Raw genomic sequence first — 18,148 nt, 5'->3', positions numbered from 1 at the left:
TATTTCGGTTTTTGTGGTAGATCCTATTGAAAAGAATTAAATCAATAAATAAACTTTTCAGTTTATTTCATGCCACTACTTATTATCACCGTAAAATTATTGCTTTCCGATAGAGGATTATCATTGTAATTAAATAGTTAAATACCAGACATAAAATTTATAGTCAATTCAAAATAAGCTTTTATTGTTAAGGACTGTCTTATATTTACTAAAAAATGACCATTTTTAATTTATAATGCATGGTTAACGATAAGAATAACTGTATGAAGTTTTTTTTGCTAATCAAGTGCTGTTACATAGTAGGTCATCACTACTATAATAAAGCTAGATTTCCACCAGAGAAATATTAAGGACCTTGCTTGGTGTTTCATTTTGCTACAGTGAGTAGCAAATTTAGCTCAGCATACATACGTAAACTTCTTGTATTTACTCAAGCTTCTACCCTAGACAAAAATTTTCAGTCTCTCAGAGTCTTTCAGCGTCTTTGAGAGCGTCTCTCACAGCTTTTCACAGACTCTCAGTTATTGCCTAGGTGTTTTTATGGAACTCTCACAGTCTCCGTATAAGAGAGTCGAACGATAAAATTGTTAATTCAGAGATTCGAGTCTCTCACAGAAAGACTGAATGAATAAAACTGAAAAATTGAGAGACTCGAGTCTCTCGTTCAGAAACTGGATACGAAATAAGGATCTCTCTATCAGCGACTCGAGTCTCTCGTTCAGATACGCTAAACAGTTTTTTTGGCAGTCTCTCGACAGTCTCTCTCAGCGACACCAAAGACTCGATGAGAGACGGAGACTCGAGTCTCGCTTTCAGAGACTCTGAGAGACTGAACATTTTTAACTCGGGAGTATTATCAATAGTCGCATACACCAGTGTTTCTTAACGTGTGGTCCGCGGACTCCTGAGGATCCGCAAGTATTACGAGGGTCCGCCGCTGTCTCACCCATGGACCATTTAAGTTAGGGATACTAGCTACGAAGAGCGGTATATACTTAAAATATACAGATGACTTCTATCATCGTCAAAGATACTTTTAATCATCGATTGCAAACATATGCATTTAGTTGGTCATTTAATCACATGATATTGTCATGTGAATATCACACTCTCCCTCCTTGCGGAATTGGTGGAAACATATCTTTACGATTAGATGGAAAAACTGTAAACATTAGATGAATGCAAACATCATATGATTCAGATTAACCTAAAGGAGATCAACTAAACTGGTTAATTAACATAAGAAATATGCATCTAACTTGCACTAAATTAGCACAATAGGTGGACAATTATGATCTCATTTACGACATTCTGTTTACGTTTTATCATTTTATGTGCTTAAAATATATTTCTTACAATTACAAATGATCATTGCGAAATATTAGATGATGGGTTTTTCCAGCGACGAAGAGAATTATGAATTCAAAAAAGTCCTGTTTAATAATAAAAATACCATTCTCAGTATGCATTAATATGGCTTCATTCTGTAGTGCTTTTATGCCACAATATATATATTTTTAGATATTTATAGATTTTACTTAATACTTAAATCCAAATTGTATTGTTACATTTGGGAAATTCCGAGGAAAATTCATTTTATTCGAAAATATTCCTTTGATTGTTATAATTATATTATAATTCGAGTTTGTTTTAATATACATGTATTCTGGCGCTATAATGAAAAATCTGGACTGAATATTCCTCCGTCAAGTTAAAACAATCGAAGACAAGACACTAAATTAAATTATTCGAATAGCAAGTTTTCATTACATAACAAACTTTAATTACTTATTAGTTGTTTACTTTCTTTTGACGTTATTAATATTAATTACTATTTGCCTAAATAATTTCTGAATAATATAATCTGTTGTAAATTTTTGCACTCAACTGTCAACGGCAACTGCCAACTAAAATCGGAAAAATTAAATGAATATGTAAATAAAAAGATTACATCTATCGCGTGTACATAAGTAGAGGTAGTTCTAAATCTCATGAACCTTTAGCTTGGCTTACATGGAGATAAAACTCCTTCTTTATCATTGATTTGTACATTTCAAACTCATGAAAGCATTGACCATCACTGTTGTTGAGCGAGGCACATTGCGAACAGCCGACTAAGTGTTTTTGTAGTGTATAACAGAGCCGGGCAAACTCGGTTCTTTTGACTCCCGTGTGCTCCTCAGATATAGCCAAGAAGCTCCTTATTGCTCCTGCGAGTGCGAGTGAGATGATTCTTTACTTTTCTTATCCCTTCTATTTCGTAGGTGAGTCCCCTCTTCCATAGCCGAATCCAATAGTATTGCGAACGTAGTCTGGCATGCTACCCCTGAGCTGCGGGACGATCATTAGAAAATTTTCGTAGGTATTACTTAAGTTGCGGGAGAGGCTTCGCTCGTCTAGGGAATGAAGGGGCTTGATATGGGAGTGGAAGGGAGAAGAAAAAGAGAAACCAATATGGGTCATTACTGCTTACTCTCTCGTACTGATTGAAGGGTATGGAGTGATCCAAACTAACTTCAGGCAGCGGCTCCTACGTTTGCCCGGCTCTGGCTGTACAATATGAATACACTAAGGTTCGTCTCTTGCATACGTGAAGGGTCATGAGATTTTGAACTACCTATACACACTGTTTTGGTTTTATACTTTAAAATATTCTAGTATCCCCGAAAGGTTCATTTTATGAGTATAAAAACTTACGTATAAAAAAAACGTGCTGTAGTAACTCACGATTAGTAACTGCAGTAAATAGTGATTCATCATTTATTGTATTTACGATTAGACATAAACCTCGTTTTACAATAATCGTTTTCTAAGTACTTGCAATGTCCCCGTCTAGAATATTTAAAAACAACGACTTTGCCATTTGTCACATGACAATCTAATCACTCATTTTCAGAAAAAAAGTATGTGTTTATCTGCACGCTGCATAGTAAGTTTTTGTGACCAATGGATTAATTCATACATATGTATGTATACAGTTCAAACAGAACCTACTTTTTATTTATTCATTAAATCAGCCCATGAATCGACGTTCACGTAGAGCAGATATACACACCTACTCTTACTTAAAAGTCCTTAATTAAAAACAATTATTTGTTAATAATGTCGATGTTGTTGCATACAAATTACAATCGTTTCATTTAAGTTAACTATTTAATGTGTATTATCCAACTGTGTTGAAACACAGTTGTAATAGAAGGTCGACGGAGAGCGAAGGGCCTTTCAGTATTTAAATTGAACATTAAAAAAATTATAGTAAAATGTTCATCATTATTTAAAGTTAATGCGTAAATAAAAAGTAATATTAAATCGAAATATGAACAGAAGTGGATCTTATATGTGTCGTTTCAATATACAGACGCATGTATATTTGTGTTTAATGCCTTTGTAAGAAATAAGTAAATGACCTATTTCCTAATTACAGTGAAAAGATGGTTACGGATATCTCTTTTGCTGGCTTAAATGACGTCTCTCTGTATTTATACGAAGGCTAGTCGGCGTGTTTAATGGCTTCTGGAAAAGGTGATACACCGATCGTCCTTAACGCTATTTTATTTTCTTGTAATTGATTATTATGAATTGTGGAAGGATTTAGGAAATATCAGCTTATGTAAAGAAGATGCTATAAATTAAAGAATTTCCCGCGAAAGGGAAATATGTCGTTGTTATTTCACTTGATTCAATGTTACCACATGTTGAGAAATATGACATAAGTCAGTTAATAATATCAATGACATTTAAAGCATGGATATATTTTCATTCAAAAATACCTTTTCTTCCTTCTTCACTAATTAGGCATATTACCTACATTCTATTATGTAATATTATCGTAGGTATGTATTTGGGCACTGGCAGTTTGTCTATACGAGCTGCAGAACTTAAAGCATTAAAAAGTATTCATCTAAATCAAATGAAAATATAAACTGAAATTATTGAAAACTTTGTCTATTGTTTACCTGATAAACAAAATGAATCCATAGCATGAACTTAGCGTCATCTTGTCCTTACTAGTATGATTTTATGTGTGTAAGTAAGTTACCTAGTTTCTAGTTTACATCAATTAAAACGTCCCTGAAAACTCAGGTCTGTTAAAATAAATAAATATACATGAAAATAGGAGACGAAAAATTAAAAGAAGTAGCTGATTTTCGATATCGAGGAAGCCAGATAATTTAGGATGACAGGAGCAGTAGAGATGTAAAACAAAAGATAGCGCAGGGTCTGATTCCCTTTAACAAACAGAAGTCACTTCTATGCTCGCGATCGGTTAATCTAGAAATTGGAAAGAGATAATAACGGTGTGTTTGGAGCAAAAGAAAAGGGTAGAAGCGTTCGAAGTGAGGTATTACAGGCGAGTGATGGGGTTTCCGTAGATAAAAAAGGTTAGAAATACAGAAGTTAATAGGTTGATAGGACAGCTCAGGTAGTAATAGCTAGTTAAAGATCTATTAAAAGCAGAAATAGAAGTTAAGAGGAGTAGTGGTAGAACTAGATTAGATAGCTCAGGATGTGAAGGAAAGGAAGTGCGTGTCCAACCAGTCTGAGGACTGACGACCGTATGACGATGATGTCATGAAGTATGTATACAAAAAAATCAAATAAAGTTCAGTACTATGGTATGAAATCTAAGTATGTTTAGTTAATGAAGAAAGAGATAAACGAAAGATTTTATTTTCGTGTTACTTACAAATTGTTTTTTATTTTTTTCATATTACCATGTAAATTGGGATAATGTAGCTGGATAATTAGTTCATAAAATAACAAAGCCAACCACATCATAAAAAGTAACCTAGTTTATAATTAAGTAGCGGAATTTATTTTTAATTATAAGAAAAAAAGGATAAATTGCCAAGTTTTCGTCTTATTACCTGCTTTATTAAAATTTTACGTAAATAGCAACCACAACAAACATCCTTCTAGAAAGTCACTTAGGAAAATTAATTGAAAACCTATTTTTATATTAATCAGCAAAGTCCTTTAAAGTAAAATCTATACCCACCTGATACAAAATAAAAATTGTTGTACTTGACATGTGGCATTATTAAAGGGAAAGGTAACAGAACTGATTCTCTAGATGAGTAGCCGTATTGAAACTGAAACTCAGCGTTTTTTTTTTCATACAAATAGGTTTTTTTTACCCACAAAATTGTGGTAGTTTGCTACGTTTGCCATTAGAAGTTGTGCATGTTTATTTTGGATTTGCTCAATTTAGTATTTTTAATCTTTTCAACGGATAATGCTTAGTTCCCTCCCATATACCTGTTTTTAATTAGGGTTAAAATTTTCGGTATGTCGAATTCCCTCCTAATTATACATCAATTGCCTCCCATTGGCGGCAGATGACCTTGAGTGCTAATTGCCACTATAAAGTCATAAAGAGTTGTTTAAATAATTCACCCTCACATCACATATTAATCTTAATAATATTCATATATTATAGACACCACATAATCCTCATATTTATCAATTTGCTAATGTTTTACTAGATTTTCAATGTGAAATTACGAAGTGTATCATCTAATTTTAAAAAATTGTTAACAAAACAAACTAAAACTAATAAGGTTTTTCTAGACGATTGCATCAAAAAGCTAGACGCACACGAATTTCAAAACATTGAATTTTTTTAAGGTAGTGGGAAACCATTTTAAAATTAAATAAATAAACATTTCATAACTGATATGTGTCTTCTTTCTGAAATTATTTTATCTTTAATATATTGAAGTACTGAAGTGCACTATAAATTTGCTGATAATTTTCGATAAATAAAATAGGTAAGTAGTCGTTAACTTAATTATCGGAGCTGATATGAACGGGAGGGAACTCGGCTAGTACCCGGGAGGGAATTCGACTATCTATATTTTAACCAAAACTACCTGCGGGAGGGAATTCGACATTACCGTTTTCAACAACTTTATTTCAATAGATTCCAGACAAGAAAACTGTGTTTTTAGGAAATGTCATTGTGTGAAAATGCCGAAACATTTCAATGAGGTTACATCTTAATGACGTTATGATCACATGCATCAGCTTTAGTCTTCTCAAGTATTTATGAGTAGGTATTCGAAATAAAAAGAATTTTTGAAATTTTTCTGTTTGTACGCACTAATCCTCTGAAAGGCTAACTCCACGGAAGTAAAAAGGAGGTCATCAGCAATGGTCTAGGTTACTCTGTTCCTTTATTAGTTATAACTTATAACAATTGTATTTACGCAGTCAAAATCGTAGGTTGTTATGAATGCTTTTAGAATTATACTAGTGTTATAATTAATGATTAAGTGTGCACATGCATATATCATCGTATCGTCTTAGTGGTTAACGTTCGGAATTATTTAATGACAATTTTAAACGTCAGGAATGCAAGCATAATCACATGTATGACCATATACGGCACGCAAAAACCGAATTAAAACAGTGAGATTCGTTTCCACAGGAATTTTTACTTACTACGGTTTCATTATGTTGTCTCGAGGGTCAAGGAATGAAAACCGGTCAGATATAAATAGCAGCAAGGGACCAGAAAAAACTCTCACGCAAAACTAAGTATAGAAGTAGATCGACTCAATAATTAGTTTGAAGAAATAAAATACACACCTGCATTGAATTACAATCAACGATCCCCATTAGATTTAACTGTAAAGCGACGTTTCGATTAAATTGAAAAATCTCACTGACACCAAGTATGCAAACAGTTAAAGAATTTCAACTGCTAATTTTTAAAATTTTGGAAGGTATATTAATTTAGTTTTATAACAGAGCTTACTAATAAATGTATTGGCTACTTCTAAAGATACAAAGAAAAAGGGACTTCCATTAATATTATGTGCATATTTAATGAAAAATATATTTAGAAAAACGTCCACTAGATTAAAAAGTTGACTGCCGATTTTATCCTCCTAAATCAGATCAATTTCAACAAAACAATTTACAAAAAGATGAGCGATACATAAAAGACTTAAATTCGACGTCACTGGAACGTCAGTATTAAAAGTTGCATCATCATCATTATTAGTCCTTTAATACCGGTTGAACAAGCACCTTCAGTCTTTCCTATCCTGAGCTAATCTTTGACTTTCCCAATAAATCCCGCCTATTTCTTTTTTACTTCCATTGCGCCCTTTATATCCTCGTCATTCGCCTGTAACATCACATTTTAAACTTATTCCTTTCCGCCGTGCCCACTGTCCACATTTCACAACCGTACAAAGATGTGCTTCAGACATTACTACACTTTTAACAATCTTTTTTGAATTTCTAAATTAACCGTTGACGGGCATAGAAGTGGCTTCATTTTGTTAAATGCGTCTCAATCCTTAACTATCCTTTGTTTTATATCTCTACTGATCTTTCCATCCTGAATTATCTCACTTCCCAGATACCGAATGTTTAGTGCTATTAGTTATATCTTAATTTTACAATTATGTTAATTCAAAAACATTTCCGTTTAGTTTAGATCTAGTGTAATTGTATAGTTTCATTACATTTCAAATTTCCTTGTTGCTTTGTTCAGTTCAACTTTATAAAATTTCTTAAAATGTTTAGGTCATAAATATCTTTCTTTTATTGTATGGCTTTATGATATTTTGTTAATATTCTCTTTGTCACAAACAAAATGTACGTGAGGAATTCAAATAGTTCCTGGTAGTATAAATGAGGTTTTTCTGATTGTCACTGATACTTGACTCATTGTTAACTCTTTCTTACTTAATCTCATAAATTTTCTGTATCTGGTTGCACTGGACACCCTCTTGTCTATGACGACATTCAGGAAATTCCAACATTTGTCCGCCACCATGAAATGTTTCAAATAGACTACACCCCCTTTGCTAGTTGTTGTATAGTTTTAATTAAGTGAATTTAAAATTGTCAGTTAGTATCTAATTAAAATCATCAAACTAAATTTAGTAGTTTTATTTGAAAACATTATAGTAGAACGGAAGTTCAATTTCCGTGCAGTCTTCGGATAATTTTTATCTCACGACTGCACACCGAAGATCAGTGGTCTCCTCTAATTTTTTGTGTCCTAACTTTTACTTTTATTTATTTTCATCTAAAACTGTTTTGTTACTACCGCTTTAATTTTATTTAAGTCCGTCATTAACTCCTTGTTGCTGGTTGCTAATACTGCAAATCTAAGCATACTAATCTTTTGACTCTGTATATCCATCCTCAAAGTTATATATATATATATAAATAGATTAATAGGTAGCCCAAATTTTGTTAAAAATTGTTAAAGGTTCAAACTTCCCTACACTGTTTTGTAAAGTTAGACAAACTTCTCTTAATCTTGAGATTTTCATAATTCCAATTTCAATAGTTGCAGAGTAGGCAGAAAGGAACATATGCAATAGGTAGTATCATTTGCAAAAACATAAAAAAATCTTTTGAATTCATTTTCTGGACCATTAATATAATGTACCACATGACCTATAAATTGTTTTTTGTTCCTTTACTTTTCCATATCATTGTGTCATTTTTTCATTTTGATGGCTTTACAATAAAAGGACTTGTACTGCCGGCGTTAGAACTAGAACTGTTCTAGGGTCATGTTTGAATGCGTCATCGAATAATAAACTAAAAAATATCAGTCGCTTTTTGTAAAAAGAAAAAGAACGCGGTAATTATGGCACGTTGAAAACAAAAGACTCAAAGAAGGTAAGGATTTCAGATGTATTTTTTGAGGACTAACTCGAATCTGGTTCCAAAATTGCCCTAAAATATTGTAATTTCAAGCTATCCTTATATCAAATCCAAAGTAATCAAATCAGTAACATTTGGATTTTAAAGTTAAAATAATAATTCAAATCTTGATATGCTGGGGGTTATTGTGAACCGCGATTATAAAATGATACCTTGAAAATGACTCTGTTGGTTGTTTTGATGTATTGGGGCAATTCTGAGACGACCATAATTTTTTTTTCTTTCCAATGCCTGGTTTCATTAATATATTTTTTGAAAAAGTAAAGGTATGATACCCATATATAAATAAGTATTACTTTTTATTGCAATTTGCAAGTATTCAGTGACGAAACAGTAAATTACTGTACATAAATAAGTAAAGCTACATATTCCTTATTTCAATACCTAGATACAATAATTTTTCATTCTTCCCCAATAATAATTACAATCAATTTTTATCGTCTTAACCTCTCAAAAGTAGAAGCATTCGCTGCTACTGTTCACCAGAAGCTCACCAGGTATCTCGTCGTACCATCAAGTTGACAAGACGTTTACCGAAGAGGAAGAGAGAAATAAAAGAAGAAAACCAAAGGCCGATGGGAAAGCCGCGCAAAAGAATCCAAACTGCATCATTATGATGTCACAAGGATCTTGTATCGCGAACCGGTCAGCTATAAATAGAACCAAGAAGTTTGAAGAAGAAACGGCGTGCGTGATAAAGGATCGCTAACCTGTCTACATGCGTCAGCACATGTTGTGTGTACCAACAACAGTAGTATTACAGTAGCATCACTCGCTACACATATATACGTGTAGTAAAGTAATGCAGATTATATTTATAGTGTTTACACACATACACGCACACAATGATATACACACACGAACGCATTTATAAACACGAGACATAAACCCGACCTGATATTGAAATTTGTTACGTTACACTTGAACGTGTTGTAGCAATTGTAATGCAGGTCAGTTAATTTATTCGCTGTGTATGACACATGACTGGATTGCCACTTACTTATTAAATAAGAAGATGTAAACATTGCAAACTTTGAGCTGTATCTATCTGTACGGAGCAGAAACAATTATTAAACAACAACAAAAGTACGTTACAGCAAGGATTAGTCATCATCATCGCCATCATAAGATCGTCAGATACCTACGACTGGTTGGACACGCACATCCACTTTTTCCTATTTGAAGTTAATATTCGCATTTTCCTAAAACTAGAATATCCCACATCCTTAACTACCTGTGAACAGTAATCTAATCTAGGTCTCTTTTAGCTCCTCTTTCCTGGTTCCAATATGTCCATAGCATCCTCTGTTCTCCTACTCTTTCTAATACCTCCTCATTTCTAATGTTCTCTCTCCACGGTTACCTCATTGGTGATGAGCAAAAAGTAAGACCAAGATACCAAAACTCTCCCAGTCTTATTCGTCTTGGTCTTGCTTATTCGGTCTTGATATTAGTCTTATTAAAATGCATCTATTCTTGGTCTTGCTGATTAAGTCTCGGTTTTGGTCTTCCGTGTTGTCTTGGTCGCGCTCATTTAATTTGATACTTTAATAATTCAAAGCATAAATTTTTTTATTTACCGACACAATAATTGTTTTAAAGCTGAAATTTTCTGTCATACATGGGAGCTTGTTATGACTTTTAAAGAAAATAATGTCGATAGTTGTGAGAGTTATTAAAATTCGAGAACCTACTCTTCGTCCAACGCATAAATTGATCATTTAGCGAAAAAAATAGTACAATATACTTGAGAGTCTTGGTACTGTAATTTCGCAGCTATACAAAATAAATCCTAACGGCTTAATCCCCTGCAGCGAATTTCGAGAAATACCAATAGCAACCATGTCGCTTACTTTCTCAATATATTATTGTAGGAACCAAAGTTTATTTGACTTCACCAGAATAGTTGGTTTGTAAACGCCCTTATAGGTAGGTGCCTATGTATCCACTACTAACAACCTGTTAAAGAAAGATAATTTCGAAATTTTGCTAAGGGTAACCTTTTCAATGGTTTTAATTAACAAGCTTCGTAGGAGAAGAAAATCAATTTGATGCAACTTTCTTTTCTGAGATGGACCATCCACGATTAATGCAGAAATGAATTGAGGGAATGTCGATGTACCTATAGTGTTTAAACGGGACGTGTTTTCCAATCATATAGGCTAGATTTTCCACCCGCCGGGGAGGCGTCAAAGTTGACCAATAATGATTTTTTTCTTCAATATTAAACATACATATATAAGTTGATTCTGACTAATTCGAGCATGCTTAATTAGAATATCGCATTTATATTGATGTAATTTTAAAATTTCTCACTCGAAAATATGATTTTTTTCTTTCAATGACAACTTTTTTAGTTTAAGTAGGTACTATTCTATTAATTCTTTCATATTCTTATTAAACATCTCAAAGTCTGTAGGAGTCATCTTCTCAAACATCAAACTCGGCCAGCAATTAGCTATATAATAACCGTATTAATTTTTGCCAATTTTGACGCCCCCTGTGGAGACACTCTATTCATTTTTGCAAAAAATCTCGCCCATCTTGAAGAACTTTGCATTAAATGTACATATTTTTTTTAAAGCAGACATATATGTGAAATGAAAGTAAAGAAAATATTTCTACCTACTATAATTAACGTGTCCTTTTTGAATCTTTATTCATGTTAAATTCGTCCTATTTTTACACTAAGTACAACTTCTTAGAACTACTCTCCTAATTGTTTTAGTTAGCCGATTGTTTTTTACTCATAATGACTACTATCTACGTCATGTTACGCAATTTTAATTACAAAATTATAGTTAGCGAACTTTACAATATGATGCCTTTTTTATGCAGTTTTGTGCATATATATGTACATTAGTTATGTGAATACTCTGTATGTGTTGCTATGACGATTTCTGACCAAAGGTCAGAATTATTTCAGACAAAAACTTGGCTGCTTCATTATTTTGTGTGGTTTGATGGTAAACCAAAAAACTAACGATTAGTCGTGAACGAACTCAGTGTCAAGTTTGAACGGACTAAAAGCCAAAATAAATACCCATACTTGAATCTATTTGCTATAAATATATGTATCTATTTTTTTTCCGGTTAAAACAACATTTGTTATTAGCACGTTTAATGGACTCAAAGGTACCTACTTTACGAGTACAGTTGGTTCCACTTTAAGCGCGAGCTATTTTTATCGTACGTATTCTAACATTGAGCGGAAGGTTTTAGGCATTATTATCGGTCACAGTGTTATCAAAATGTTACTTAAATGTAATTTTTCGAGAATGATCTACCTCGGCCTGCTCTGACTTCCGAGCTATCTAATTTGTTTTGAACATCGGACGATAAAACAAAACGTATGACCTTCATCCTTAATTAATTTTCCGCACTTCAAGCTTTTCTAGAACAATTCTTTCTTTTTCTTTCTTCAGTGATGAAATTCGAAATTTGAAAAAAGGGTTATTAACAAATAAGATAATAATGGGTAGCTATGTAATAGTTAACAATTTTGTAGGCATTAAACTGCTTTCTTACTACGTTTTCGTCAGTACTTTTTTGTTGTGTCGAAAGTCCACTTCTACATTGTTTAGTTTACAATCAAAGTTTGTTACTTTTGTTTCACAATATGTGCTTAATATGCATAAAAATCAGCAAGTTAGACTGCTTTTACACATGGCTGAATTTGCAATACATAATCCACTGTATATAAAAGTTACAATTCACATGCGTTTGGGAAAATAGAGAAAGTAATATATATAGACAGAACAAATAAATTCATAAGTAAAAGAAATTGTAAACGGTCGTTTAAAATATAACATCTACTACATAACAAATGTACAAGTTTTTTTACCTTTCTTGTTTGCAAACGTTGCTGCTATAATGTTTTCCGGCCGTCAAGGAAAAATCATCGTTTACAAACGGAAAACTCGATAGAAACGAAGGCGCTCGTTGGTTGGATAGAATACGTGAGCGTGTGTTTTTATAATTTATACTAATGTACAAAGAACAAAGAGACAAAATCGTCGTGACCGAACACTATCGCACTCGAGGAAACACTGGCCACGGCTAGTTGTACACGTAAATAGCATCTCTAGCTGGTTATTATTAATTGCACTTCGCCAATTATCTGTCGAAGCTCTGCCGGTGGCTATACACGTTTATTTAATTATAATCGAAAACGTACCTACACAGGCCTTAGACGGTAGATAGTAGCAATAGTAGAAGAAATACGTACGTAGGTAGCTGTTATTTAACTTCATCGCCAAACATCTATCGACGAGTTTTCTGAACGTGATATGAAGAAACTCAGAATCTTGAGAAATACGGTCGAGGATATGACCACTACAGCTAGTTTCTACAACAAACTTTTCAAGAACATCTTTAATGATTCTGTCACGTAACATAACTGAACGTTAATATAAAAAACATATGCACGTACAGTGAAAATCGGTTATAACGAACTCTTGACGAGACGAATCCTTAAATTAATTAGGTGTATATATTATTATATATATTAGTTATAGATACATGTTCACGAGTTCACAAAAGACTCGTCATTTAGAATCTTTATTTTTTTGTAAAAGAGTATAACAATAAAATAATGTAGAAAATCTGCCCATGTCTTGGTAATATTCGAGTATTATGAAAAGTCCAGGAATTGCCAGGTAAAGGCGGACCTCTACCTGCGTTGGGTATCAATTCGATTACAGTTGATTTAGTATGAGTATATCAGCATATTCCGTAGGTCAGGATGTCAGACTGCATATTCGTATGTGTGCAGCCCTCGCATCCTTATCAATTAAAGACGTTTCGGAAGGATAGTTACACATATATAACAGAAACAATGTCGATAAAAATTAACAAAATTTCTAGAGGAAAAAGAAAGATAAAGGTGTAGATCTTTAATATACTTAAAAATGTAAGGATGAGTTACAGAAATAGAAGAGTGATATTTAGATTGTAAAAAGAGTAACAGGCAGTTATACAGCTGGAGCTGCAACGTAGAGACGTAAGAAGGGATTCAAACAAGAATACACACTGATACTGTTACCTTTTAATCTATACATCGAAAACGCCATCAACATCATTAAAGACAGTACAACTGCAGGGGTAGATACAAAGGGACAAATGATTAGTAGGCTTAGATTTGCACATGATTTAGCAGTATTAGCATCTAGCAAGGAGGAGTTAGAGATAGCTTTAAATAAAATGGAAGCGATATTGACAAAACAGTGTGGTATGAAAATAAATAAAAGTAAAACAAAAATACTGGTATGCAAAGGAAGAAAAAGTAGGGAAAGAGCAAATGTAAATGTAAAGATATTAGACGAAAAATTAGAAGAAGTGGCTGATATTAGGTATCTAGGAAGTCAGATAAGTCAGGATGGAAGTAGGGATATAATGCAGAGGATAGCGCAGGGTGGAGTCGCCTTCAATAAAAAGAAGTCACTTTTATGTTCACCAACGATTAATTTAGAAATTAGATTAGATTACTGTTCGCAAATAGTTTGGGTTGTGGGAGGTTCTAGTTTTAGGGATATACGAAGATTAGTTCAGGATAGGAACGTGTGGATGTCCAACCAGTCTTAGGAGTGATTATCTTATGATGATGATGAGGTTTAGAAAACAGCAAAAAAAGATTTTGCTCAGCGCAACGCAAATAAGAACAGTATAGGTACCTACAAGGATGAAGAAGACTCCATAACCGAGATCCTCAGTCCCTTCCTTAGATCATGGTGTATCATGATTTATCTTATGAAGGAATCTGTTCGATTCTCGTAATATTAATATGTAATAATAAATGTCTAAAGCAATTATATCTAAAAAATGCTAGATAGGTACTTAAAACAGACTTAAATGAACTACAGATACCGTGGTGAATTTACCAATTTGCTGTCTTTGCCTCAGCACGCCGTAGACATTTCCAACAGAAAACTGAACAATTTACTTATCGCCCTTAAACAGCCTTTACCAAAAAAGTAGCTATAGGTGGCTGGTGAACGCAATATGTAGAATTTGTTACTAATTTTGAGTTCATTAATATTTTTTTGAAAAATGGTACTTTGACTCTTTCATACTGAATGTGGATGATTGAAGATTATTAATCAATAAGGGCAAGATAATTCTGTAGAATAAAACAATAAATCCTTTAATTATACATAAAGCGTTTAGATATCTACTTAAACACATTTTAACATCCAAGGCGTCGTCCTTAGCTAAAAGTTTATCTCATAACGCTTTTATGTGGAATTTGAGGTTTAATGTTTCTTTAATTCAGCTCCACAAAAATCAATTTAATTTTCTTGCTATTCTTTAGTAGTTTCGCACCTTCAAAAACGTCAATGGCGATTGAACGATTAAATTTTATGTTTTTGGAAATCCTTCTTTAATCTTTGAGTAATCATTTTTCACATCACATAATTCCTTTGAAGTAATTTGCATAATTGTAAACTGGTTTTCGAATAGGTATTTATAGGTAATCCTTACGTGTATATTTTTAAAATTTAAATTTTACAGCTTTGTAACGTCGTACTTTAAACTCATTGCCTTTTTTTGTTGTTACGTTAGAGTGACTTACAAAATTAAATTTTCTAGAAACTATAGAAAAAAAACACATCATTTCGAGTATCACGGAGTATTGTTTTGCACTTTTGAACTTTGACCCGAAAATTAAAGAAAAACTGATGATCATTCGTAACAAGATTCAATTAAATTCTGTCAGTGACTTACACGACTAAGTAAAAAAGTCTCTGTATTATACTGAAATCGTAATAAAATGATGTAATAGCAAAACGATGAAGATGAAACTTTAAAAAAAACTATATGAACCTGTATGTATCGTCAGCTACTTGTGGCTAAATTATATTTACATTAGGTTTCTAGAAAACAATATCTGCCATGTAATGGCCTTGCAATCATTAAGGACGGTCATTGTAATTTGTATGTTTAACGTGGAAATCAACACTTATGTTGGAGTAAGTTCATCATTGTGGTTGAGACTTCAGTCGTGTATGTTTTAAAGTAGTATTGATCTCACTCAAAGGTTATCATTTTTCGCAATAAACCTACTAAATGATTATTACTGATGTGGATACATTTTACGTCAGAGATATTAAGCATTTATCATAGAAAACTTGATATATAGAGCATAAATAAATTAATTATGAATTATGTAATGAGACATTTGCAAAGGTAATTCCTCTTTTGAACGGAAGAACGCACTAAATACCCTGTTGACTAGGAGTCACGATGAATCAAGAGGACTGGAAACTTTGGTGATGATGTAGAACTGTCCCAATCTTCCCGAGATAAAAATGTTCAATCTCTCAGAGTCTCTGAAAGCGAGACTCGAGTCTCCGTCTCTCATCGAGTCTCTCTGGTGTCGCTGAGAGAGAATGTCGAGAGACTGCCAAAAAACTGTTTAGCGACTCTGAACGAGAGACTCGAATCTCTCAACGAGAGACTGGAATCTCTCAACGAGAGACTGGAATCTCTCAATAAGTGGTGTCTCGACAGACATGGTTAAAATTTTCTAAGTTCAACATATTTCAGAGATCCCAGTCGTTTTACGAGAGACTCGAGTCTCTCAATTTTTCAGTTTTATTCATTCAGTCTCTTTGTGAGAGTCTCGAATCTCTGAATTAACAATTTTATCGTTCGAGTTTCTCATACAGAGACTGTGAGAGATTCATAAAAACACCTAGGCAATAACTGAGATACTCTGAAAGACTGTTAGAGACGCTGAAAGACTCTGAGAGACTGAGAGAGACTGAAAATTTTTGTCTAGGGTTAGTATTGGTCTTAGTCTTGCTTATTCGTTTTTTGGTCTTAGTCTCGCTCAAATACTTCTAATCCTGATCTCTTGGTCTTGCAGATATAGTATAGGTCTTGGTGTTGGTCTTGCTAATATTGACTCGGTTTTGTTCTTTGTCTTAGTCTGGCTCATTTAATCTAATACTTTTTTAAATAATTCTTCTAAGCACAAATTGTCGATAGTGTTGATAGTCTTGGTCTTGTTCATTTAGTCTTGGCTTTAGTCTTGGTTTTGTTCGTTCGGTCTTGGTCCTGGTATGATAAAGACCAAGACTGTAACACTAAGACCAATTTTACTCATCACCAGTAGACCTTCACTGGAGAATTCCTGAAATTGCGCAGCTGTAGAAACATGAGTTTGACTTGATTGCATCGGATAAAAATTCTGTCATGTAATTTACCAATCAAACTATAGCAAAAAATGTGAGGACATGTACGTTGGTCCAGTTACTTTCTAGAAATTTTCAAATGGTATTATCGTTTGTTTCCAAGATTGAGTCGCAATGTTGTAGGTACGGTAAATTACTTTTTAATTAAAAAAACAATACTATATTTGCTACTGAATAGCGGCTGTGAAATTTATATCAAAAAATAGCAATTAGTTGCGCTTCTGGAACACTCATTTCTATCCTACATAATTCTAAAAAATAATTGACATCGTTCTAAATCGATTGTTCTCTTATCTTTGATCTAATATCAATGTCACCGATGCACTGCCTATATAATTTGATATTAGCTCTTTGCAAAATTAAATTTTGTGAAAAATAGGAACATGTTCGTCAAACTTTATGAATTATTTACTGAATCAATATTATAATCTTTTAAGGCCAAAGAGAATGAAAATTCTTAATAATATTTTCTATTGTTGTTTAAGTCAAGTTTGCAATCATTTTTCCCCCCACTCTGAAAAGATTTTTAAAATTTTATTTTCTATTTACTATCAAGGATTTTTATTTCAATGTAGGTTAAAAATTTCACTCAGTTTTCCTTAAAATCGATTACTGGCAATATGAAGGCATGTAGCGGCCTCTTAAATGAATCTAGGCAACCAGCATTTTAATCGCAACAGTTTTCAACGAACTGTTGGAGAAACATTCCATTTAACATAAGCCTTTGTTTAGATAGCTGCAATTAAGTTTAAATTTACTGAAAGAAGATGGCTTAAGAGGTTTACTTTTAAGGTACATAGCAAATATAGCAATGGTTTTATTTCCTGTTTTTCCTATTATTTTTTACAGCTTCAGCACAATCTTGATCTCAACGAGATTTTTAAAATCGAAAAATATTCAAAACTGGAAAATCTCACAGCAAACATTAATAAAACACTCCAAAGGAAATATATTCAACCTAGAACAGTTAACAGAACATTTGCATTTCACTTTAATGGTAGAACCTTTTGATCTTAGAAACTAATCTATAATTTAATTTGATTAATTAAAAAAAAGTACCTGATGTTTCGAAGATTTTTTAATTGTAATTCACAACAACTATAATTGTTTCACTATAATGTGGCTACATCAGACGGTTATTAATTTAACAAAATTCGTCTAATCTTGCGTTGAAAATTTATCAAAGACAAATGGTTTACTTCGTCATTCGTTTCTAATTTTTATAAGAAATTCGTTATTGCGCGTCTATTTTGTAT

At 32.9% G+C, this 18,148-nt stretch overlaps 2 protein-coding genes across 2 annotated transcripts in view; one reads left to right on the top strand and one right to left on the bottom strand.

Moving 5' to 3' along the window:
• Positions 1-12,755, bottom strand: part of LOC108738818 (sodium-coupled monocarboxylate transporter 2) — a 61,165-nt gene extending 48,410 nt beyond the window's left edge. Inside the window, exon 1 of the mRNA XM_025976716.1 lies at positions 12,542-12,755. The gene's annotated coding sequence lies outside the window, so the exon portion shown is untranslated. The remainder of the gene's footprint in view (positions 1-12,541) is intronic.
• LOC108738820 (octopamine receptor Oamb) overlaps positions 1-18,148 on the top strand; it is a 404,007-nt gene that overhangs the window by 279,822 nt on the left and 106,037 nt on the right. The window lies entirely within an intron of this gene.

Source organism: Agrilus planipennis, unplaced genomic scaffold (genome assembly GCF_000699045.2).
Source record: "Agrilus planipennis isolate EAB-ADULT unplaced genomic scaffold, Apla_2.0 scaffold133, whole genome shotgun sequence".
In the NCBI taxonomy this organism is placed as follows: domain Eukaryota; kingdom Metazoa; phylum Arthropoda; class Insecta; order Coleoptera; family Buprestidae; genus Agrilus; species Agrilus planipennis.
The sequence above is the reverse complement of the archived record's forward strand: the minus strand, read 5'-3'. Positions and strand labels throughout refer to the sequence as shown.